General features: G+C 38.5%; 2 pseudogenes; one reads left to right on the top strand and one right to left on the bottom strand.

Annotated features, from left to right (window-relative positions):
• Nucleotides 1–3995: 3995 nt before the first annotated feature.
• On the bottom strand, nt 3996–4111 carry LOC116530055 (annotated as a pseudogene).
• Nucleotides 4112–14332: 10221 nt separating this feature from the next.
• On the top strand, nt 14333–14827 carry LOC116530054 (annotated as a pseudogene).
• The last annotated feature ends 10669 nt before the right edge of the window (nt 14828–25496 follow it).

The raw sequence follows: 25496 nt of genomic DNA, 5'->3' as shown, positions 1-25496 counted from the left end.
ACTGTCTCTTTCTCTAGAGCATAAGCACTATAAATATAGGGGTGTCTTATGTTTTATTCACTGCCGTATCTCCAGTGTCTAGAACAATGCCTGGGATGTAATAGGTGTAAATATGTTTTTGTTGAATGAATGAGTGAAATGAGTACAAAAAAATACATATTGATTTATTGGCTAAATTTTTATACATTAATCTTATGTTCTTGTTCTTCTAAGGGAAGAGTAGAGCAGATATGTACTGTAATCAGAAGGGTTTAACAAGATTCCGAAGAAAAGGGCAATTTCACTCACCATTTGGAATGGACCATTTTTTGTTGATATATGATTGTAACAGATAATAGTATTAATATTAATAAAAATAACCAGAGAATGTAAATTTCCAAGAACATCTTGGACAGTAAATGAGACAGGATTGGATTTATTATCTGTCCATTAAGTCTATTTTAATTTATGATTAAAGCATTGGAGAGGACCTGGGTAACCTGATACTTTCACCAACAAGGCATGGTAAAAGCAACCACAACCGCTGACTACATGATCCAAATCCAGGCCCAGCTCTGCTGTTAAGAAGCTGGGTAAGTCACTGTGTAACTCACTTTTCTGGACCACTCTTTTGTTATCTGTGAAATAAGCAGACTGGACTAACATATCTTGAAGGTACCTTCTGTATTTAATGTTCCATGATTTCCACAGTTCTGGATTCATTACTTTCCTCCTTTATAAATCAGTCTCTCCGACTGCTTACTGTTCATCACACTGTTTTGAATTCTTTCTCTGTGGCTACATTTTGAGTCTCTTAGGAACTGACTTCAATAGGCTATTATTTGGATTCACTGGGTCCTTGTTGTTATTCTGAGGTCAGCTTCTGCCCACTCATTTGCCATCCATCACCAGTCTCCAGACCTTCCAAACAAAACCTATTGAATCACTTTCTAGGGTCAGGATGAGGGTCAAACATCCCTAAGAGCACATTTCCCACCAACTGGCGCTTGGTGCGCAGACTCTCATCACTCAAAGTCCCAAATCAGCTAAGTCCTGAGGGATCTGCTAGGGAAATCAGTCAGATTGTCAGTTTTCTCATTGCATTCCAGGCCATTCAGTTTATGGAGAGGGTCTGAGTGAAGCACGTAGATTAAACCTGGCCTCTTCTTTTACCATTCTTTAGAGTTCAGGTCAATCTTGTCTCCCCAAGGAAGCCTCAGTTCTGCTTCCTCTTGGTTAAGATCTCTGGGCTCTCTAACCCGGGGGTCTAAGCCTCTATTATCTTTGCATGTTTCTCTCTTCTAGGAATCTTCCAGGGTTGGGTTTACTAAGGGTCATCCACAACGGCAGGCTTGAGCTTTCCGTGTAGCACCATCCAAGTGGGAGGGGAGGAAGACAGCATGGAACTGGAGAAGCTACATGAATGTCTCTTTTGTAGCTACATTCTCTTTTCTGTTTTCTCCCAGAGAAAAAGGCCCTTGAGACAAAATTACTTCTTTTCAGTGAGTTTCACGGAGGAAGTTTCATGGATTCAGTTGTTGGTGTGAATGTTAAATTAAATGTTAATGTTAAATCAGTATGTTAAAATGAGAACTATTCTAAATATATGTGGGGAAAAAAAAACCTGATGCAGTAAAACCTCCTTTAGAATAGTGTGTTTCTTGTTAAATACCAAAAATTAGCACCATTTTGCTGATCCTAAAACATGAAGTTTAAGGCCAAAAAATTTTTAGATTCTCACAATGGATTTTTCAGAGTTCTTAAAAACATTATCATAAACTCCCATATATTCTAAAATAATTAAACGGAAGTTCTTGGAGCTATCTTGCCAAGGTCATTTGGAGATTATTTTCTGAGCTGCTTTGAAATAATGAAAAAAATTGTAATGTGAAATGTAATTACTTAGAACACTGTAGAATAAAGCTACAGTAAATTCCTTCACAGTTGAACTAAACTGTTTAACACATGGAATGTCTAATTGACAATTCTGTACCAAAGTGTAAATTTGTCAAGGAAGGATACACAACAAGTTTTTTTTAACATCTCAGTGAGTGCTGTTGTGATTTGGATCTATTACTTCTGAATATTGCATGAAGCTGACAAGCACTTGTCATTTAAAGACCACATGGAGGCATTTAGTTTTCCATTTAGACATAATAACACATTATGCAAATAAGCTTGCAAAGGAAAGCTGGAGGCTGACATGAAATAAACTGTCAAACACAAGTTGCTAATAAATGAACATTTCTTTATAGATTGTCTTAATTTGGGGAGTTGAAAAATACATTTGGCTGTGGTGGATCAGGAACCTTACTATATTGGTACATAGTAGAGGTTTCAGTTGCTGGCTTTGCAACGACGTTCCTTCCTTCCAATTACAGCAAGAGGTTTTAGTTTAAGAAAAACTCTCAAAACTTACATTTTATAAAAGAGGTTTATAAGTAAATTGTATTCCCACATTTTCATGGTTTAGAGATATCCTCATTTGATTTATTCCCATGTGATTACTCACTCCTCATTTTCGCACTGTCCTGTAATAGGTCTAATACTTTCAGTCTGATCTAGATAACAAGGTTATTGGAATTCAAAGGAGTTTTTGACATTTGTAATTTTAACTAGACAGGATTTTTCAGAGAACACATCCAAATCTCCTGGAAGCCTTCTTAAAAATGCATATTCCTGGAAGCCTTATTACAAATGCACATTACAGAGTACCAACCAAGACTGACCTAATCAGAATTTCTGGGAGTAGGACTTACTAATTTGCATTTTTGAAAAGTGGCCCAGTAATTCTGATGTTCAAGAGAGTTTGAGTAACTCTGGACTAGACAGTCCTTGAAGGCCCATGACAAGTACAATTTTAAGACTGCTAAAGAGGGAATTTGTGTTTTAAATCAGGTGTAGCATGAAGTTGGGGATTGATTTCTTTCTGGTGAGTCTGGCTCAAGATGCAGCATTTGCCACTTAGCGGGCTGCATTCTGCATTTGTCCTCATGTAACAGTAACTCCAATGAAGTAATATACAAAACACAACCAGAGCGATTTGTCTGTGACAGCAGCCCGCATGGGCAGACCTGGAAGTGGGACGGATATCAGGTAGGAGAAGCTGGCTGGGAAAGGGGGAAGGTCTAAGTGCAGAGTCAGAGCAGAGGCTGTTTAGCCGTCTCCCTTCATCTAGTCTCTGCCCAGAAGTATTCTTGAGAACTTTTGGTCATTTTTTTTCCCCACAGAACATAGTAAAGATGGCAAAAGTTTCCTTCTGGCCTGGTGTGGTGGTTTATGCCTATAACCCTGACACTTCAGGAGGCCAAGACAGGAAGATCACTTGAGCCTGGGATTTTGAGACCAGCCTGGGCAACATAGCGAGATCCCAGCTCTAAAAAAATGTTCGTTTGTTTGTTTGTTTTAATTAGCTGGTGTGGTGGCATGCACCTGTGCCCCAGCTACTCGGAGGTTGAGGTGGGAGAACTGCTTGATCCCAGGGGGTCGAGGCTGCAGTAAGTCATGATTGTACCCCTGAACTCCAGCCTGAGCCATGATTGATTGTACCACTGAACTCCAGCCTGGGCAACAGAGTGAGACCCTGTTTCAAAAAAATAAAAACAAAAATGTTTCCATCATTTCCTTAAATTAATTGGGAGAGCATTAGACTGAAGCAGCTGCAGGGCTCTGGGTTTCTACTTAAGCAAACGGAAACCCAACTCAGTATAACTATTCTAGAGAAACAAACTTAAGCTTAACCAATCAGAAACTACTAACCTCTAACTAGTGACTTCCTAGTGGAATGATGGAAATAAGATTGCTGTTTGTTGCATTTTAACTAATCAAATAATTTCTTGGCCTTGCTTCTGATAGTAAAAGCCTTCCGCTTGTGCCCTTGGGAGGCCCCTCTGAAACACTTCTGGTTTGGAGCCATCTGATTCCTAAATCATTGTCTACTCAAGAAACTCTTTAAAATGTTGATGTGCCTAAATTTATCTTTTTTTAAAAAATCTTTTTTTAAATAATTTTTTATAAGCCTACAGCACCCGGTATTCCCAGTCGGTCTCCCATCCAAGTACTAACCAGGCCTGACCGTGCTTAGCTTCTGAGATCAGAGATCAGGCGTGTTCAGGGTGGTATGGCTGTAGATTAAATTTATCTTTTAACACCCCTCAGACTTCCTTTTGAGCCCATTAACTATGAGAACAGGAACACTCTTCTGTTCCCTGACACTGCGGTACTGTTGCTTAGTTAGCTGTGAGTTCAGACTTTAATGAATTCAATTCCGCATCCAGTTTAGATTATTGAATTAGCTCACATTTTTGTCCCTGGTTCAGGTGCTTGAAAAAACATTTGCTTTATCTGCCACCACTCATATGGAGGCATCCCAATGTGTCTCTAATGCTGAAGTGCAGTTGTTGTTTCTTTTAATGCCAATCTCCTGTCTGCCTTAGTTTCCCAACCTACGTATTGACAAAGATTCCCCAACCAAATTTGAGTCAGGCTCCTCTGAGCCCTCTTCTCTACTAAGCCTTTACCTTGGTCCCTGTCTTTGCTGGATCTGCATAGCCCACTTGTAGCAAGAATCCTACTGAATCAATTTAGGGAGAATGTCTCACCCTCATAATCTGATGAAATTTTTCATGCCCCAACCTTGATATCTATCACCCAGGCTTGCCTTCAGCAATAATTTTGTTAAATTGGCTTAGAAAGAACTCTCCCACCCTTGATGTTTTCTCGTAGTAGTTTTCCATTCACTGACGTCATTCTGCTTGTTGGCTGTCAATCTCCATTTGTCTTTGCTGTATTCAGTTCTATCCTTTAGCCTCTTTCCCCCTATTGCAATATTTTATGAATAAAATCTGTTTAAACTGCTCTAACTGCTATCTGGATGAGGTTTTCTTTAACAGTTACAATACCCAAACTGGGATGGAATCAGATTTCTCATTGAACCCCCAGGTGTCTCACTCAAGACCCCAACTGCACATCTTTGAGGTCTTTCAGGAAGCCCTAGTGGGTCCCACTCTGGAGCCAGTGCCCCAAATCACTGTCCACTGAAGCACAGAAAGGACAGGTTTGGATTTTAAGACTCTGGGTATGCTATCTTTGTCTGAAAGATATCTCCTAGGCTGGAATTCCTTCCTGGCTCCTTGTTTCAAGTGGGGATGCACTCCTTGACTCGTTGGCTAGATTTTTTTTTTTTTTTCTGGCTCTTTGTGAGGCCTCTCTGTTCTCTCTATTGCATCCTGTTTCTCCCATAGAAAATTCTCAGTCTACTAAAACTCAACCACCTCCTCAAACCCTCCCAACGACATGCTCCACCAACTCTGTCTGCTTCCTTTCTTGTTGGCGTGACTTCACTAAGGATAATTTGGAACTTCATTCTCTTACTATCTACCCACACTAGCTCATCTAGGACATCTTCTCTTCCCTTCTCTTTCTCCTTTACTACCTTCGATCTTCCCATCAGCTTTCTTGAAACCTTTGATATGCCCGTCTTTAAAGACCCAACCTCCTCTATTTCTCTGTGTGCTCCTGCCAGACTTTCAGTCCAGTCTGCTTAACTCCAGTTAAGCAGTCCAGCTGTTTAACCCTAGTCCAGGGGCTTAACTCCCTACAGTCACTTGAAATTTGGGTCCCTTGTCGCCACAAGGGGCTCTCAAGGGATTCAGAAGCCCCCAACACAACAATCTGAAGCTTAAAGGACAGAGAGAAAAAAAAAACTAATTTAAAATAGGCATAAATTTTACCCCCTCAGATGGGCTTTGGAAACAACCAATCACTTGGTATTTCCAAAAGGTTCAATACCCAAAATTTAATCTACAGCCTCCATAAGATTACACATCAAAGCAAATGAAAATCTTAAGAGTTTCCTCTGTAAATAGTGCCAAAAAGAACTAGTTATCATCTTAAGCAGGTCATCTTAATTTGTTTCATCTGCCAAAAACACAATTCAGAGAAAGATGAGAGCCAACTATCTTACATAAACTAGTGAGTTTTGCATTATTTTATTTGCCTGTGTCATAGCTAAAATTTAAAAATGAAGTATTGAGGTCTCCATTTGTGTCTGCCTGTATGTTTATATGTGCATGTATGTAGGTTATATACATGCGATATTTTTCTTCCTCCTGATTGTATTAGCAAGCTTATTTATAAAATTCCTAAAAAAAAAAAAAAACTGTTCAAATTGACTGAAGGCTAAGTAATTTTGTATTAGAAATGAAATACTCTTACAACTCAAGAAATATAGAAAGTAACCCAAATGTTTTTCAAATTTATGTGATTTGAGTAAGACTACTGATATAGTTCGGATATTTGTCCCTTTCAAAATCTTATTTGGAAATATGGTTCCCAGTGTTGCAGTTGGGGTTTGCTGGGAGTGTCTGAGTCATGTGAACAGATCCCTCATGAATGGCTTGGTACCCTTCTTACAGTATGAGTTTACCCAAGATCTGGCTGTTAAAGATACTGGGACTTCTCCTCTCTCTTGCTCCCTCTCTCATCATCTGACATGCTGGCTCCCCTTCCCTTTCACTGTGAGTGGAAGCTTCTTGAGGCCTCACCAGAAGCAGATACCAGCACTATGCTTCTTGTGCAGTCTGCAGAACTGTGAGCCAAAATAAACCTCTATTCTTTATAAATTACCCAGCCTCAGGTATTTCTTCATAGCAATGTAAAATGGACTAATACAACTAGTTGGTTATTGTTGGTTTAATAAAAATAGGTATACCTTCTCAGTTATCAGAATAAAGAATAATATGAACACATATTTTTATTCTATTTGGGTTTAATAGTCAAATAAGGTGATATTACAGCTACTAGATGTTTAAGATTATAAAAACTATAAATTCAACCTAAGAACAAGTGTACAAGTGAAAATGCAGTACAAATGAGTATTAATGGCTTGATATATATATCAAAGCACAGTAGTAAATAAAACATAGGCACATGTATTTAAATTTAAAGGTTTTTTTCTATTGTAATTATTTTGATACTTTCCTAACATGCATGTATTATAAAAACAGTTAACAGGGAAATAACTCAAAATGATGACTAGTTTTGTTTAATGTCTCATAAAATTTTCATGAACAATTTAAGGAGAACTTTTTAAGAACATGTATTAAGTTGACATACATGGAGTAAAAGTTTTATGAAGAGACTTTTCAACAATATTTGTGTTTTATGGTATCTATAAAGTAAAAATAGTTTCCAAAATCATTGCAGAAATGTGCAACCTTTGACCTATGCTAAAGTAAATTTTGTAATAAATATTATCAATTTATAAGATAAATTACTGAAACACTGACTAATAAGAATAAGTGTAAATTTATTATTAACTTGTAGAAGGTTTACAGAAAAGGAAGGTGGGGAAAAGTGATTTCATATGGTCAAGCTAAGATTTGATGGATTTATTTATAAAGTTTTTTTGGATGAAATTTTTTTAGAATATTGGTCTGCTCTTAATATGATATTATAAAAGGTTTTTCTTTACCTTTTGAATAATCTACCTAGGAAACAAACATTTTGTGTCTTATCAGAATAATTTCTTGTGTTTTTTGATAACTTATATTATTCCCTCGATTATTTAAGAGAACCAAGTATCTCACTTTTAAAAGAGCTAACATTGGCCAAGTGCAGTGGCTCACGCCTGCAATCCTAGCACTTTGGGAGACGGAGGTGGGTGGATCACCTGAGGTCAGGAGTTTGAGACCAGCCTGGCCAACATCATGAAACCCTGTCTCTACTGAAAATGCAAAATTAGCTGGACATGGTGGTGGGTGCCTGTAATCCCAGTTACTCGGGAGGCTGAAGAAGGAGAATTGCTTGAATCCAGGAGGTGGAGGTTGCGGTGAGCCAAGATCATGCCACTGAACTCTAGCCTGGTGACAGGGTGAAACCCTATCTCAAAAATAAATAAATAAAAACACAAAAATAAAATAAATAAAAAAATAAAAGAGCTAAGTTTTTTTACAATTATTTTACCTCCTATAGTTACTTTTGAAATCTTGTATTGTCACTTTGGTTAAATAGGTAATTGTTAAGTACTGTTTCACAGTGACCTAGTATCTTATTTAGTCAAGTGTCCAAGACTTTTGACACTTTTGATATATTTCCTTCCTCAAATAAAATCCTAATAATTTTGAGATTTCACATAGGGCCCCTGGAAAGTCTCAAATGATTTATTCTTTCACCTTGTAAAAGGAGAAATGCTTTTTAAAAAGTGATGTTTATTGTATATATTAAATTGCATGAGAAATGTTGTCAAATAAGAAGAGATGCTTACTCTTCCCTGGGTTAAGCATTCATATTTGTGTGGATATAAGGTATTAATACAAATATGTTAGCAATTATATAGTTCCTAGAAAGTTGTTAATAACTTAGCTGCCTATGATATGCTTAGTAAGCATAATTTTATTAGTCACATGCCAGTTATTATTTTGAAATGTTGTATGCTATAGAAATTACCAGATTTTCTTGTCAAATGAACTCTCATAACCTTTTTAACTATGGCCACTGTAAGTCTTATCTAAGTCATCATAGATAGTTATTATTTTACTCTGATGCTTTCTGAAAATACTTGCAACCAGCTACAGGTCAGAGGGCTTTGTTTTCAATGAAAAAGAACTGTTTCAGAGATGCATAAAAAGGACTATGGCAGAACCCAAACCTGAGTGCACAGATCCTTACTGGGACTATCCAAAAAGCCTGGTGAGCTGAAGTCAGACTCTCTCGTGCTCTGCTTGGGATATAACCGTGGCTATGACACTGATGTCTATGATATCGCCAAAAGTGTGCAAACTTCAAGCCAAGAAATCTGCTGGGTTGTCACTTCTGTCCTCACTTTACCATCTAAAGCCAACGTCTAGAAATATCCTTTACGGGTTGTGCTATGGATTTAAAAACTGGGCTTGTAGACTGCTCTGACCACTAAACTTATTTTTTCTTTTTATTTTCATGGAACTTATCCTCATTAAGTGTCTGATGGTTTGCACTATCCAGCAAATATTCTTTACTACCAAGTCCCAACAGATGGTTCATCTGGTGCTTAATGAACAAAAGAAGTATAAATAAATTTGTACTATTTAGAGGAAAGAAAAATATCTCTTCTTTCTTTGAACGAGAAGAACTGACAAAGACCAAACTTTAGTTAGGCTCCTCTGATAGGCCTTGACCTTGGTCCCTGTCTTTGTTGGGTCTGCATAGCCCGTTTGCAAGAATCCTGCTGAGTCAGGTTAGGGAGAATTTCCCAGGCTAAAACCTGATCAAATTCTTAATATCTGATCACTCCAACCTGCCTTCAGCAAAAATCCTGTTAGGTTGGTATAGCAAAGATCCTCTACCCTTGATACCTCCTCTTAGTAATTTTTCATTCATTGACCTCCTTATTCTGATTGATGGCTATAAATTGCTGTTTGTTTTTGCTATACAATTAGTGAGTTGAATCTCATCTCTCACCTCTATCATAATGGTCTTGACACCTATTGCAATAGCCTTGAATAAAGCCTTCCTTACTGTTTTAAGTGTCAGAATAATTTTTTCTTTATGTATCTATATATTCGCTTTATATAATATATATATGACATATATCATACATATAAACCATACTCAAGAGCAAACAAGATTAGCAAATATTAAATCTAACTCTTTTGTTTTACAAACAATAAAAAGAGACAAAGCTAAGTGAGTTATTTAAAGTCAAAAATATTTTCCTCTGGTTGTAATGTAAGCCAGTTCCTCTTTGTGCTATCCTGAATCAAAGCAGAAAAGCCCCTAACTTTCACAGATTCACGTGCTATACTTTAAAACCATGAATGTTCAGGTCATCCTGTTCTCTCTGTTTAATAGGTGAGAGAAAAAACAACCGTTTATCAAACATATGAAGCTCAAACTGTACAGTTAGGGCGAATTTCCAAAGGAGGTTTATATATCTTCAATACATAAAATAGTGTCCTAAAGCCAGAATTCTTCCATTAAAAAAATTCTCTCTGCTCTTTCCCCTTTGATTGTATTGTTCTTTAGTGGAACTTGCCCAAAAAAAGGCCTGAAGAGTAAACACATGGCAAGCAATTGTGATCACTTGTCCCTTGCCCTGGCCAAAAGCTTATTAGATTATATTGATTTACCAGCTCTTTCCTTGCAGAAATAGCCTAATTAAATGCTTAGTACTGCCTTTGAAGTTGAGTTCAGCTCAACAGTTATTTTGAGTTCTAATTTTAGAAGCTCTCCCTCCTATGATTATAATTTTGGTAATGAGAATTAAATGTTGATGCCTTAAATTGGCATTCTTTCTATTCTTTAACATATTATTTCCTGGAGCCAAAATGCTGTTGGAAGTCCAAGTTTAAATTGGACCCAATCACAGAGTATTTTTACCTTCAGCAGAAAGATTATTCTCTTGTTTACTGGGGAGTGTATATATAATTCTAGCTTTTCTTCTTTCTTTAAAAAGTTATTTGGGGAAAATTTCAAAGTTATTCTGGTTTAAACTGTGGAGTGGATGCATTCTGCATTCAGGATACTATCTCCTTTTTTTGGAAATGGAGCCATAGGATTCTTTTTTCAATGGTCCTTTTGCCTTTATAAGAGAAAAAGACAATTTTAAAGGCTTTTTTTTTTTGGTAAAGCCACACGATCTAACTCTTGGGGATAACTTCGGCAGTTTAAAAGGCAGGCTCTTATAATGGCTATAGGAAGAAGTAGGATATATGGATTTGGAGTAACTGTGACTTTTTCTCTTCTTTTCCTTCCTCTTCAAGAATAACTAGACTCATTCTTACGGTAGTAAAGGGTTGGCAAATCTAAATGACACAATCTGTCTTTAATCTAAGATAGTCTAAACTTTCATTTTCTAGCAATAGGTGACCTCAGAGTAGCTATGTAAAAATTATTTTAAAAGTAGACTAAATATCTCAAGTACCTACCTTCTGTGGTTAAAAAAAAGTATTTGGGCCAGGTGTGGTGGCTCACGCCTGTAATCCCAGCACTTTGGGAGGCCAAGGCAGGCAGATCATGACGTCAGGAGATCGAGACCATACTGGCCAACTTGGTGAAACCCCGTCTCCACTAAAAATACAAAAATTAGTTGGGCATGGTGGTGCCTGCCTCTAATCCCAGCTACTCAGGAGGCTGAGGCAGGAGAATCACTTGAACCAGGGAGTCAGAGTTTGCAGTGAGCCGAGATCGTGCCACTGCACTCCAGCCTGGTGACAGAGGAAGACTCCATCTCAAGAAAAAAAAAAAAAAAAAGATTTAAGAGCCTTTTGTTTTTATGAGTCTTTATGATTGCTCTTTGCTTTAAATTATCTACTTAAGAGGTCTTTGATGGTAATATTTGTTACATACCTACTTTCTTTCCCAATGACAAGTTGATTATTATTATTTTTAACCTACTAGGAGATAATTTTGAGCAATGTAGCTGGACTTGTACAACTGACAAGCAACAAAAAAGTTTTGTTTCATTGTTTTTTTTTTTTTTTTTTTGGTTTCTGTGAAATCAAGGGCATCATCACCACCCCAGGGCATTTGAAAACAAATTTCCTTTTTTGAGGCTTTGATGGTTTTCAAATAGGGTGTGAATTTACCATGCTCCATTGCGCTGAAGGAGACCCCTGTTTGATGGTCTTGCCAGGCATTTACACATTGTATAATGCTGCCTCCACTTTCAGTTCAAAGCAAGCATTGTCTCCTGGGTTTTCACTTAGCTTATATTGCTGCTTCTCATTTATTTTGAGATAACAGTTCACTTCAAACTAGATAATCTTCTGATCAGGAAAAAGAAAAGCTAGTTCCTTTCCTTCATAAAACCACCTTTTCTTTGAAGACACAGTTCAGTAAATCCAATAAATTTTGAGACAGCATGACTTTTCATTGGTTGGGTACTATGATAACAAATGAAAACAAGTCCTTTAAAGATGCTTTTGATACAAGACTTCTTCTTTGTTTTTTCTACTCAGTTTAGAAAAGCCATTCTATATGTATAATAATTTGATAATATTGGCCCCAATGAATTTTAGCTTTGTCGGTGGAATTTTGACTTTTGAACTGTTTATGTGAAACAGAAGAAGAGAAAGCAAAACAAACAACACACTAATGTTGTTGATTTTTTGTTGAAATTCTAAAGGGACTTCAAACGTGAATTCAAAATGCTGTTTATTAAACAGCAAAAAACAGAGAAATCCATTGTAGAAGTCTCAAAACATAGCAAGATTGACTTTAAAAGTACAACTCAAAATCATGTTTTAGAAGATGTTTCAGCTAATGGTGGCTAGCAAAAGATCTCTGCTGCCAGTGGTTTTGGAATCTCAGAGCTATTACTTTCTGTGAACGAACGATTTCTTTTTTCTAAGGTTAGTAAATAAAGTCAACTAAAAACAATTTCAGGTACGACTGGGGAAACAGAAACAAAACCAAAATCAGTTGTTTGCTTTCTACGTTGAAGCCTCAAAGGGAGATCATTAAAAAAATTGTTTTGAAATTTACAACTTATGGATTGTTCCTGAAGTTTTCCGAAAATGTAAATGTCTTAGTATATATTTACAATACATAGGTAAAATTTTATCAAATAATTTTGGAATCCATTGCAAGTGCTCAAACATGCCTGGTAAGTGATCTAACTACACAAACTAGAAATATTAAATCCTAAGTTTAAGTTTATACAAAACTTTTGTGAATTTCTGCCTGATACAAATACTAGCCAATATTCAGTTGGAGTTTCAGTTTGGAAAATAATTCTTCATTCATCACATTATATGATTCTTCTAAGAGTCCTACAAATACATAGGGCAGGTTATATAATCTCCATTGTGAAGAGAGGGTTAATAATAGCTATGATTTATTGAAGGTTAACTTCAATAAATTGCTAATTACTTCAATAATAGCTATGATTTATTTAACCATTTTGGATATATTAACTCATTTACTCCTTTCTACAACCTTATGAAGTAGATATTATTGTTATGCCATTTTGTAAATGAAGAAATAAAGACAGAGAGAGATTAAGCATCTACCCAAGGCTGTATAGCTAGAAGTGATGAAGCTGAGATTTAAGTTGAGGAACGATTACTGTCCCATTTTGCAGATGAGAAACCTGAGGTTTAAAGAGGCCGAGGTCACTAAGCTTATCAAGGTCAAAGTCCTTGTAAAGGGACTGGGTGCAGTGGCTCATGCTTGTAATCCTAGCACTTTGGGATCCAGAGGTGTGCAGATCATTTGAGCCCAGGAGTTTGAGACTAGCCTGGTCTCAAGATGGCGAAACTGTCTCTGCTAAAAATACAAAAATTGGTCGGACATGGTGATGTACACCTGAAGTCCCAGCTACTCGGGGGACTGATGTAGGACGATGGCTTAAGCCCAGGAGGTTGAAGCTACAGTAAGGTTGATTGTGCCACTTCACTCCAGCCTGGGCAACAGAATGAAACCATGTCTCAAAAAAACAAAACAAAAACAGAAACAAAAAAACCCAAAATCAAAACAAAACAAAAAAAGCTGACAGAGAACAATGCAGAAAAAAAAAAAGATCTGTCAATCTGTCTGCCTCTAAAATCTTACTTTTAAGCTTTTAAACATTTTATTATGATATTTAAACCCTGGCTTCTCAATTATTGATTTTATGCCAAGATATTTAAGTTAATATGTTGCTCAATTATGGCCACAGTATACAAAAGATACATTGACATTTTTCTCCCACTGTGTAATTTTTAGTGTCTGTTTCTATTTTGATAGATAAATGGCCTTTACTTGGGATATTGGAAAAAGTTTGGGGGAGTATAAGATACAAAGTATATAGTAATGTACTAGACCACACTGAGTAAACATTTTTAAAATACATTTTAATATTTTAAAGTAGATGCCTGTGAACAGATCTATCATAGCAGATAGGTATGGCACTATACAGGGTGGGTGGGTACTATCAGAAGGAGGGTGCCCAGCCTTAGGTACTTTCAGAAAAGTTCCTCAGCTGAACCTGACATGTTTCTAACCCATATGAAAGCTTCAAGAGGCCCCTCTCCACAACCTTACAAGCTGTCTTGCCTCCTGGAGACTTCTCATGTTGTAGATATTACCTGAAAGTTACAAAGTTCAATGCTAGAACTGTTTTCCTCCCTCTGGGTAAGAGGGCACCTGATCATTAATTTGGGGGAAACATTATCATGCTGTCTGTGGTCAACTAATATCTGTAATTTTTTTTCTTACTGAGACCAAGATTAAAATAAATCATCCCCTTTGCGCTGGTCTATATTACATGTATCTAATTTGGGTTCATTATTCCTGTGTGTTGAGCTCTTTGTTAAAACAGATTTAGCAATGTAACATATTAGTTAACTATTCTTTTCAGATTTGTGTCATATAAAAATTTGAAAAGTAGAGTCATCCTGAAGCAGAGGCCAGAAGCAGAGACAAGGGCAGGAGCATCAGAATGCCATGCCTTTCTTGGACGCGCAGAAAAGGTTTGGCCTTAACATAGATCAATGGTTGACAATCCAAAGTGCTGAACAGCCCCACGAGATTCCTGCTGTTGAAAAAGAATGGATAGAATGTGCACATGGAGTTGGTGGTATCCAGGCAGAGAAAGAGTGCAAGAGAGAATATGATGATTTCATAGTGTCTACTTCGGCAGAAAATGATGAGATGTGTGAGTACCATCAGGAAGCAGCAGGATAAGCTGATAAAGGAAGGGAAGTGTGACACCCCTCCACCTCACCACGTGGGCAAGCCGGAGCCTCGGCCCTGAGCACAGCGGCTGCTGATGTCTGGAAGCTGATTTTCATGTTCTCTGTTCTCCACTGGAAAGGCTGTTTATGGAAAACCACCTTGTCAAATTGTGTAAAAATAAAAGATTGCTCCATCCTAAAAAAAAAAAAAAAAATTGAAAAGTATATCTTAACAAAGTTGATGGTTTAAAAAAATGATGACTCAAAGAGGGCCAAATGTGAACTTTTTTGTACAAGAGACTTCTCTTTGTGAGAACAGGACACAAGTTTCAAATCACACGAGGGTTCAAGTCCTGGCCCTGTTACTGTGGCTATAAACTAGTTATTTTATATATATATACTTTTTTTTTTTTTTTTGAGATGAAGTCTTGCTCTGTTGTCCAGGCTGGAATGCAATGGCGCAATCTCGGCTCACTGCAACCTCTGCTTTCTAGGTTCAAGCGATTCTGCCACCTCAGGCTCCCAAGAAACTGGGAGTACAGGCGTGTGCCACCATGCCTGGCTAATTTTTTGTGTTTTTAGTAGAGACGGGGTTTCACCATGTTGGTCAGGCTGGTCTCAAACTCCTGACCTCAAGTGATCTGCCTGCCTTGGCTTCCCGAAGTGCTGGGAGTACAGGTGTGAGCCATAGCACCCAGCTGTTATAAAATTTTTTTAAGCTTGATTCTCTTCACTAAAAAATTGGGATACCAATCTCAAAGGATTGTTGAACATACTGAGATTTTATATACATATATACACTAACACACACGTATACCACATATATAACATTTCCTCCAGAATAGTACCTGAAATGGTAAATATTCAATGAATAGTATCTATTATTAATAACTAATAATTATTAGCTAATACTTATTAAAGGTTAATAATCATTTAATATGTTATTATCTTTGAGGATATTGTGAGAGAGTTTGATCTTTCTATGCCAGAATGTTACCTCATCAAAAAAATGAGATCAAAGGCTTAGCTTACTTTGTGACCATTGATGATTGGTCACCATTTATGTCTTGTTCTTAAGTTAATATAATATACACTTTTAATCTACTAGTATTTCTCAGTTTGTAAAATCTTTGACTCCGTTTTTGTGTTTCTTTACTTCTTATCTATTATTATTATTATTTTTTTTTGGAGATGGGGTCTCACTATGTTGCCCAGGCTGGGGCACAGCAGCTGTTCACAGGCATGATCCCACTACTAATCAGCAGGGGAGTTTTGACCTGCTCGGTTTCTGACCTGGGCCTGTTCACCACTCCTTAGGCAAACTGGTGGTCCCCTGCTCCTAGGTGGTCACCACACGGATGCCGAACTTAGTGTGGACACCCAATTGGCTTACTGCACTAGAGTGCTGGTGCACTAGAGTCTTAGTGTGCTAAACTCCTGGACTCAAGCAATCCTTCTGGTTCAGCCTCTTCAATAGCTGGAACTACGGGCATGCATCACTGCACCCTACAACTTTTCGTTTCTATACATGATGAAATAGAGTAAAACCTTGGTTTTCTTAAACCTAGTATTAAGTATATCCCAAGCACCATCTGCCATTGCTGAGAAACCAGAACTAAATAAACAGCTGAGGAGATAAGCTTTTTTTTTTTTTTTTTTTTTTTGAGACAGAGTTTCACTCTCGTTACCCAGGCTGGAGTGCAATGGCATGATCTCGGCTCACCGCAACCTCCACCTCCTGGGTTCAAGCAATTCTCCTGCCTCAGCCTCCCCAGTAGCGGGGACTACAGGCGGGCACCACCATGCCCAGCTAATTTTTGAATTTTTAGTAGAGACAGGGTTTCACCTTGTTGACCAGGATGGTCTCGAGCTCTTGACCTCGTGATCCACCCGCCTCGGCCTCCCAAAGTGCTGGGATTATAGGCGTGAGCCACCGCGCCCAGCAGAGACGAGCTTTCATTTCTAGCTTTACTTGTGAAAGGTTGATCTGGCTTTAGTTATCTTTGGCAGTCAGTTTGAAAAAGTTCTTAAAAAGTTTGTTTTCCAAGTAAGTCGAATGAAATCAGCTGGAGAGTTTTGACTATTGCTAAGAAGTCAAAAAGGAAAAACTGAAAGAGATTTTGTTGAGGGCAAGAAAGCAAATTATAAGAATATGATTGGTGTTTTTAATTCAGTAACTAATTTTGTACAATGTTATGTTTTGTTGTGGATGAGAGGTTAAAGTGACATTAAAGATTTATCTCAGGTTATATAAGATTTTATTGCTTTTGGGTAGTGAGTTGACATACTGAAGGGTGTTCATTTAATCTGCAGAGAAAGTTTAAATGGGATTCTGAGTGTGCCAAGAAATAACTGTTCAGGTTTAGTTTATAAGCAGGATTTCTTAGCCAACATTTTTATTTCCCTCTTTATAGTTTCTAAAATAACATTAGCTGTAACATGCTTAACAATCTCAAGAAAATATATCCTAGTTTGTTGTACGCACTCTCTGTAACGTTTTACCATCACTTTAGATTTCAGGAATATGGTTCAGTAATTTTAAAACTCAATGCCGTGACATAGAAAACCACTGGCATTATTAACTTTCAAATCAATGAGGAGAGTAGAAGAATGTTTTAACAGAAGAGCTAATGGCTGTTTTCTTTAACCTATGGTTGGAATAATTAAATAGCATGGACTTTTCATCCAACACTAAAGGTAAAATGGAGAGTCTGACGTTTTATATCTGAATTCTGTAGAGGATATCGTTGGCACATGTGTAATAGGTTTCCATTTTATTCTTAAATAGATATGCTTCATAGTGGCACCATATGATTCTTATTATTTAACATTTGTTTAGTAGTAGCAATAGATTTGGCTCTGCATTGAATATCAGAGAGTAGGAATAATCCCTTCCCAGTGGGCATAGTATAAAAATCAGGCAAACCAAACCTCAATATTAAAAGATAATTAATTATCCATGATATGAAGCAGAGGCAGAACACAACACAGGTGCGCTGCTCTTTCAGGAGGCATCTTAAACAAAAATGGAGGCGAGAGTGTCCATATCCTCATGCTGTTGTCTGGAATGCTGGTAAAACAACCCCCTAAAGCTGACTTAAAAGGCACAGCCGAATTGAGCACAAAGAGAAACCAACGAGCTTGTGGATGTTACTGTGCCTTCAGTGTCGCTTTAACTCAATAATATGATGATTTAAAAGCAGAGGTGATTTTCCTAACATTGCAACAGTTTCGACCACCCAGCTATTTTGCTCTTTTGTGATTTTGAATGAATTATTGATAAGGAATACTTCAAAGGTGGGCAAAAAAATTTTATTTTGCATTTAGCGTTTATAAAACAATGATGTTGATGGAGGGAAAAAGAAAACCACTGTCAATATTTCTCTGAGACTAAACAATAACAAAGTGCCTTCAGGATTCATTTTAATGAGAAATACCAGTGTGGCTCTGTGGAAATCTCGGGACAGGCAGTGCACACTAGCAAATTAATTATAGGTTGGCAGCCAGGCAAATGCAGGAGGTTTATGGTGGCACTGTAGAAAATAAATATTGTTTTAATCAGCAATCTGGCTCATTTCCTCAAAGGTAACATCAACCTTTAAATGTACAAGTCACATATATTTAGAAAATGATTTCAAAACAAGGGGTGCATGGCTTTTCTATTATTTTCAGGTTAGTGTTTGCACAAGGTTTCCTCAAAATAAGGCACAACTGATCCCTTAGTCTTGGCCATGGTCAGAGAACAGGGTTATCATTACCGACAGCGTTTTATCTAAGCCTGACTCTGATCTGTGCTGGAGGAGACATTGACTTTCATGATGGTTTTATGGATCGATGATTCAGGTGGTTCTCCAGATAGCTCTGCTGGATTCCTGGGCCCTGTTTGCAAGTCAAAGCTGCGTCTCCTCCCCTAGGTGGAATTTCTCAGTTCAAGGATTCACTTCTTAGCTGCCTCCAGCTACTGCAGTTGGCAGCTGACGGGGCAGCGCTGTTAATGCAACCAGAGTGTTTAAAGCGGCAGGTGATAAGAGACGCTGGGACTTTAACAGAATAATGAATTAATTCGCAAACTCACTGAGCACAAATGATAACTTTGGTACAATTTCCAGTTGCAATTAGGAGGGGGCTGCATTGTTTTACAGGATAAAGGTATTAGTCCTGATTCTTGTAATGTAATGTGTAGCATACCGGTATCTTTGAGGAAAAGCTAGTTTCTGGATGTGTGAATTTGCCCGTGACCAACTCCTGAAATGGATGCAAATTAAAATGAGTGATTTCTGTGATAGTGAATGTGCTGTAGCGTAGCCTCTATACCCAGATTCCTAAGAGGGGGCTGGCTGAGTCTCAGGATTTCATTTTGTCTGAACGCTTATCCAAAAGCAACATAACCAGACCCTGTTCAAATGTACCCAAACTTCTATTATATTTTAAGTTCATCCAGCCTGAGCAGGCAATCTTCATTTTGTACTTCAACCTGTAACTATTTCAGTGGCTGCCTTCACAATCAACAAATTTGAGATGACTTCTAATTTCTGGGTCCGTTGTGGAAGGGGAATCATTCATATCTTCACCCATTATTTCTGGCATTCCCACAAAAATGTTTCCAGCAGAAGAAATACATTTTTAAATACCAAAGACGAGTTTTAGAAAAACAAATTCTACTTTTATCAGGGTTTGATTGGCATTATCAACCGTAGTTTCAAAAGGAAAATTGAGTTTGGGTTAATGAAAGTGTATGCTAATGTCATTTTAAGAATTATTTGCCACTATTTTTCTCTTCAGAGTGTTAAACTACTAAAAGTAATCAATATAATCTATTGTTAACTGTAGAATGCTCAGGTATACACAGCTAATTAAAAAATACCATTTGATGATAATAATGGTGATAGACATAATGATAAAATACTTGTTCTTTCAGATGACTGACTTATACTAAAATGATATATTCATTCAATACAATGAATATTCAATGCGATTTAATAAATATTCATTGGACACCTGTGTTATGCCCTAGGGATATTAAGATGAGAAAGATTCAGTATCTAGGGAGATTTTATTGTTGCAAATATTCCCTCCTTTTCCTATAAGAGGATTATACTTCCTGCCTGTGGCCATGTACTTTGCAGTGTGACCTGAGGGAAGGGAATATGTATACTTCTCTATTCTTGGCCATGTGACTAATTTTAGCCAATGACCTGTGAGTGGACGTGGCTCGTGCTACCTCTGAGAGGCATTGTGTGTTTCCAGCAACATTCTTACTTTTTCTCTCTTCTGTGAGAATGGCATATCTCAAAAAGGAGCTGCTCCTAATCTGAAATATAACCCTGACTCTAATCTGAGTCCTGGAGAGAAAAGATTAAACAAAGCCACAACAGTTGACTACAGCTGCCAATGTGTAACACTTGTGTTGTTGTAAGTTGCTGAGACTTCGGAAGTTGATTTTTCACCATAGCGAAGCTAACTAAAACACTCTACATAGCGTTAGACTACAGTACTTTAATTCTAAGGCAGTAAAAGTTGTGATAAACTGCACAGAAATTTATGACCCAAAAAAAGAACTAGTTCTAGTCCAAGAATCCTACAAGCTAAAGTTATGTAACATTGTCGAGATGTACTGTGAGCAAATTACATCTGGGTTATTCTGGCCAGATTTGGATGCTGACAAATTTTAGTGAATTAATTGTGTAGCTATCTCCGTTGAGTGTTTAGGTTACCAAAAGCAATAACTCTGCTGTAATTTAATTGTCCTAGATGTATGAATCTGGTCCAAGTCAATTGGTAGTTCAAGGTCAAAGCTGCCATGCTTTGTGTATCCAGTGGAATGAAAATTATGGCTTTTTTTCAGGATAGTTAACATGCCAGAGATATATATCTACTCATTTGTACCATCTCTTGATACTTCTCAATAACTAGACATCAACAACCATTTGCATCTCTCTTTCTCCTCCTAGGGTCTGGGTTATCATGGATGGAAAGGACTCCTGCCTTAGGCGGGGCGTGGTGGCTCATGCTTGTAATCCCAGCACTTTGGGAGGTCGAGGTGGGTGGATCACCTGAGGTCAAGAGTTCAAAACCACCCTGACCAGCAAGGTGAAACCCTGTATTGTACTTCCTTGAGAGTTCTCTTGTGTACCTGAAAATACCAGACATCAGATGAAAATCCCATGATTACGTAAGGAAAAGAAAAAAAAAGATTATTTAACATACTTATTATTGTTGGTTCTTTTCAGAATGTTTTCCTATACACCCTTTGCCAACTGCCTTTCCTTAGACTTGGATGCCAGGGCCCAGCCTGCAATAGACGTTGCTAGTATTCCCTGTGTTTGGCCCTCTTGTCTTCCCTTGCAGCATGGCACGCTCCATCTCCCACTGCCCCTGCAGCTGGGTAGCTCCTGTGATGGGTTCTAGCCGATGGACCTGGACAGAAGTGATGTAGTCATTCCCTGGGCACGGCTCTCCATGGCTCTTTTCTCTTGTTGCAGTTACCTTGGAAGAGTCATGCTGAGAGGCCAGTGCCACCAGATGGAATTTGGACGGATCCCTGACTCATTGCTTGGAGCTGCAAAATACTTTTTGGGAGCAAGACGTATGTTTTTATATATTATTGTTACTGTACCATAGTCTAAGACGACATATGGTTTCTGAACACTTGTCACTTTTTTTGTGTTGAGATTAGTTCCTTTTTCAAATCCGTCCTTCCTTTCTTCTTTTCTTTCTCCTTCCTCTGTACCTTCTTTCCTTTTTCCTTTCTTCCTTCTTTCCTTTATTCCAAAAGTATTTATGAAACATAAACCATATGCCAGAGTCTATGCTGGGATTACAATGATAAACAGCAAAGTCATACTCCTGCACTCGTGGATTTATAGGGGAGTGAAAATAACTCACATTTAAAACATTTTTTTACCCTGTAAAACCACTCTACCAAACTATCTCATTTAATCCTTGTAACGACCCTGTGAAATGAGTCTTAGTATTATCTCTATTTTATAAATAAACTGGCCTTCAGAGAAGTAAATGATATACCTTGAATCATACAGACTGTAAAGGGCAGAGTTGGGCTTCAACCCTGAGCTTCTGGTTGCCAAAGCTTCAGTGTTAAACAGTAGACTATACTAAGTAGTAACTTTTGGTTCTCTGGAGAGTTTGATGTAAACTCATTATTATTATTGTAAATCTGTCAAAATTAGAGATTTTTCCCCTCTTTGGGCAAGAGTTTGTACTTTGATGTTTTGATCATAACAAAGAGGGTATCAAGAAAGTGGGACCAAAGAGTTCCATTCCCCTTACCCTCTGTCTAAAACAATGACCAGCCATATTCCACTATTGCCTTCAGTGCTCTCACCCCTCTCTAGAAGGTGGGATTCCTTATCTATGTGGACAGCATCATGAATCCACTGCTGGGGTGGCTTACTAAGCAGTGGGCATGCAAGGATTTTTCTCACATTTTCAGTCAAGCCCCTGTGAGGATAATATTGTTTTTTGTTTGTTTGTTTTTTTAGACAGAGTTCTGCTCTTGTTGCCTAGGCCAGAGTGCAATGGCACAATCTCGGCTCACTGTAACCTCTGTCTCCTGGGTTCAAGTGATTCTCTTGCCTCAGCCTCCTGAGTAGCTGGGACTATACCACGCCCAGCTAATTTTTGTGTTTTTAGTAGAGACTGGGTTTCACTGTGTTAGCCAGGATGGTCTCAATCTCCTGACCTCGTGATCTGCCTGCCTCGGCCTCCCAAAGTGCTGGGACTACAGGTGTGAGCCACCGCGCCTGGTGAGGATAGCATTTTTATCAAAGGAAGGGGCAGTAGGAATCCAGGGAAAAGCCCTGTGCACCAATGAGAATATCTAATTACAATTTAAAAAAAATATTGTTTGGAATACAAGGTGAGACGTCTCTCCCACTTATTTATGATTTTTTTTTTCCAATAAAGGAGCAAGCAGGACTTTGAAACAAATCAAGTTTACATGAAAATTTTTAATGTCATTGCCTTCCGCCCACCCACTGGTGACTTATATACAGCATATCTTACTGGAAGGGGCACAGAAAACTTTGGCCTTTTTGCTTAAAGGCATTTGATAATAGTAATTGTTTGTTAATTTCATTTGCTTGAAGCAAATTCTCAAGTTCTCAGGTCATTTAGGGCAATCTTCAACTGCTGCATTGCTGATAACAGCAGTGTTTCTCAAAATGTAGACCATTGATCACATCTGCTCATTTGAGTCTTCAAAGATGCAGATTCCAAGTCTCATTACAGATTTGTTGAATCAGAGTCTCTGTCGATACTACCTCTTAGTTCTGAGCACTTTCCCAAGGTCCGAGGCGGTCATGATGCACACACTTAAGTCTGAGAACCAGCATATTGGCACCAATAGTCTCCTGGCAAAGGCTTTGCTTTCATGAAGAACAAACATTTTAGCATTTTATTCCTGTCCTCCTTCCCCCATCCCACTCTGTTTTTAACCCATTTATGGAATATTCTTACAGGACTTCTAACAATAAATTTCCCATTAAAAATGATCTACTTGGAATGGAATAAACATTCTTTTTAGGGCAGAAATCCAATACAGGACCTTTGGGAAACCACAGCTTTCTCTGTTGATCTCCATTAGGCACAATGGACAGTTTCTCCCCTTAAAAGAAATGTGCTTACAGACTTAAAAACCTCTCTTTAAACAGTTTCAAAAATCAGATTCGCTGCCTCGTGCATCCACATTACCCCAAGCAGACACCTGCAAATGTACCAAATGGAAAGCCTACAAGAAGAAGGTGAAATTCAGGTTCATTTTGTACATCCTTCATCCATGCTTCTTTACTGTGTGTTCTTCTTTTGCATTTGTTTCCCTGGCACACATTTTTCCTTTTACTCAACCACCTCCCTATACCCCTTTCTACATTTATTTTAAGCAAATATTTAGGCTTTGAGGCTAAAAGACTATTCAGACCATTTACAATGAAGCCCAGGACTCAGAAGGATTAGCAAGGGGGAGGAAGAGGTGAAAGCCAGGCTCTCCCTGGTGCATTTGAAGAAGGCTGGGTTTGCTAGGAGAAATGTAATGATCAAAACTCACATTCCAGTGGGAGGCTCAGTGAGAAAACATCATTCCAAATGTGTAGTGGATAAATTACCCAGAGTTACAGGGGGGAAAAAACCCCTCCTGGCTGCAGCAAGTTACGTAGGCTATGAATTATTTTATTGAACAGCATTAAGTGCTTTCCTGTTGGAAAATGAGGAACTTATTAATTATTTTAAGTTTGAAGTAATTAAGTCAGGCACTGTCAGGCTGACACGGTTTTCTCAGCAGGCGGTTGGATTCATTCAGCAAAGCGAAGGATTTTTCCCATATGCTGGGCTACAGGTGAGGCAGTTGGTAAATATGTGACACCTTTTAATTATACCTCATTGCAATATGTAGCTTGTCTTATGAATTATTTGATCATTTGTTGCTCTCTCATGAAAGAGAAGACATTGTTGAGTTTCCCTAGTATGAATGTAGAAGGAGGAATGAAGGAGTGTCTGAGTTCACGGAAAGGAGAAAAATCACCTCTGTGGTAGGTACTTTTCCAGATCATTTTAGGGCCTGGCCTGCATGTGACTTCCTATTGTAAGTTCTGGGAAAGTTTCTGTCTCCACTGGCTAGCAGTTGTGAGAAAGGTTTTCTAGCAGGCCACATCAGGACTGGATAGTAGGAATGACTGAAAAGCTGTCTCTAGCTGACCTCCCTTCTGGGCTTTTCCTGGAAGCTTTCCTGGTGACCAGCTGCCTAGCTAGATTCCAGGTGCATGAAGGAGAGTCTATTGACATGGACAAGAGATAGGGTAGAAGACAGCAGTTCCCCAGCAAAGCTCCCACCCTCAAGCCTGGAAACTCATGGCCCTAAATGGGAACAGGCACTCTTGTTTTCACACCCAAAAGTTGCCTTTTGGCTTGCTATGCCCTATCCTGTACCCATATAAACCCCAAACCCCAGGATCCACGAACAGATTAACAGAAGAATAGAAGAATGACAGAGAAGGAGAGAGGAGAAGATGCATCTGAACCTCAAGAGGAGTTTGGCTGGGGATGGTGGGAGGGGAGATCAGCTTCTGGGTGGTGAAACTCTAGACAAAGATTATTTTCCCACTCCATCCCCTTTCCAGATCTCCATCCATCCACTGAGAGCCACCACCACCACTCAATAAAACCCCCAAATTCACCATCCTTCAAGTCCATGTGTGACTTGATTTTTCCTGGACACTGGACAAAATCTCAGGATACAGAAAGCTATCACACTGGCCCTCTGCCCTCGCAAAAGGGCAGAGGGTCCACTGAGCCGTTTAACACTGAAGCCATTGGCGGATGGCTTAAAGAGCGCACTGTAACACACACCCACTTGGGCTTCTGGAGTTGCAGTTGCCTGCCCCTAGACTTGAGGGGAGCTTGAGTGGAGCCTAGAAGTGCTCGACGCAGCTCCTGCACCTGCCTGTCGGCATGCTCCCCTGCCGTAAGGAATTTGAGTGCATGAACAGAAGAACCACATCCCTGTCACATACCCTGTGAGGGGGTCAGGGAACTCACCCATTTCACTTTGAGCTTACATTTGCTTAATAGAGGAACAGGTCAAAAAGATGGAAAAATGGAGGCTGAACAGAAATTTGCAGCTGGAGAGATTGACTTCAACATGGCTGCAAAAGTTTTCCAAGATTTTTATCTTAAAAGGCTCAAAGGTCCCCTTTCATAGCAGTAAGTTTCCAACACTTTCTTCCATCAATTTGATAAGGATGAGAACAAATTTGTCTTTGTCATTCCTACCCAATGTTCCGCACCCATACCACCCCCAAACCGATGGCAAGTGCCTACACCCCTATCAGCCCTCTGTGTAACAGAGCATGTTTGTATCCTCAGGTTGCAACA

The sequence above is a fragment of the Sapajus apella genome, unplaced genomic scaffold, assembly GCF_009761245.1.
Source record: "Sapajus apella isolate SASKATOON/1434 unplaced genomic scaffold, GSC_monkey_1.0 scaffold64, whole genome shotgun sequence".
NCBI classification, from domain to species: domain Eukaryota; kingdom Metazoa; phylum Chordata; class Mammalia; order Primates; family Cebidae; genus Sapajus; species Sapajus apella.
Note: the sequence above shows the minus strand (reverse complement) of the source record. Positions and strands in the feature narration are given on the sequence as shown.